General features: G+C 41.4%; 1 long non-coding RNA gene across 1 annotated transcript in view; it reads right to left on the bottom strand.

The window, feature by feature from the left end:
- LOC116696865 (uncharacterized) overlaps positions 1 to 278 on the bottom strand; it is an 863-nt gene that overhangs the window by 235 nt on the left and 350 nt on the right. Inside the window, exon 1 of the long non-coding RNA XR_004333850.1 lies at positions 204 to 278. This exon is cut by the window's right edge and continues 350 nt beyond it. This is a non-coding gene — a long non-coding RNA (uncharacterized LOC116696865). The remainder of the gene's footprint in view (positions 1 to 203) is intronic.

The raw sequence follows: 278 nt of genomic DNA, 5'->3' as shown, positions 1-278 counted from the left end.
CTACTGCCAAGATATGGTTTCACTGGAGACCAGAGAGGTGTTTTAAGACTCTAGCTAGCTAATCTAGCTAATTTAGCACACCGCAGCCGGCATGTCATCTGAACAGGCTAGCTGGGTTTTGCAATACGAGACTGAACAGCAGTAGGCTTGTCACACTATAGCTACTAAGTAGTACTTTGGTTACATTATCATGCTTTGTTAACCTGAACTATGTTGATATATTAGCTTGCTAAGGAGCCATCCGTATCCTCATGCTAATTTATCTCAAAAAGCAGAAA

The sequence above is a fragment of the Etheostoma spectabile genome, chromosome 10 (assembly GCF_008692095.1).
Source record: "Etheostoma spectabile isolate EspeVRDwgs_2016 chromosome 10, UIUC_Espe_1.0, whole genome shotgun sequence".
NCBI classification, from domain to species: Eukaryota; Metazoa; Chordata; class Actinopteri; order Perciformes; family Percidae; genus Etheostoma; species Etheostoma spectabile.
The sequence above is the reverse complement of the archived record's forward strand: the minus strand, read 5'-3'. Positions and strand labels throughout refer to the sequence as shown.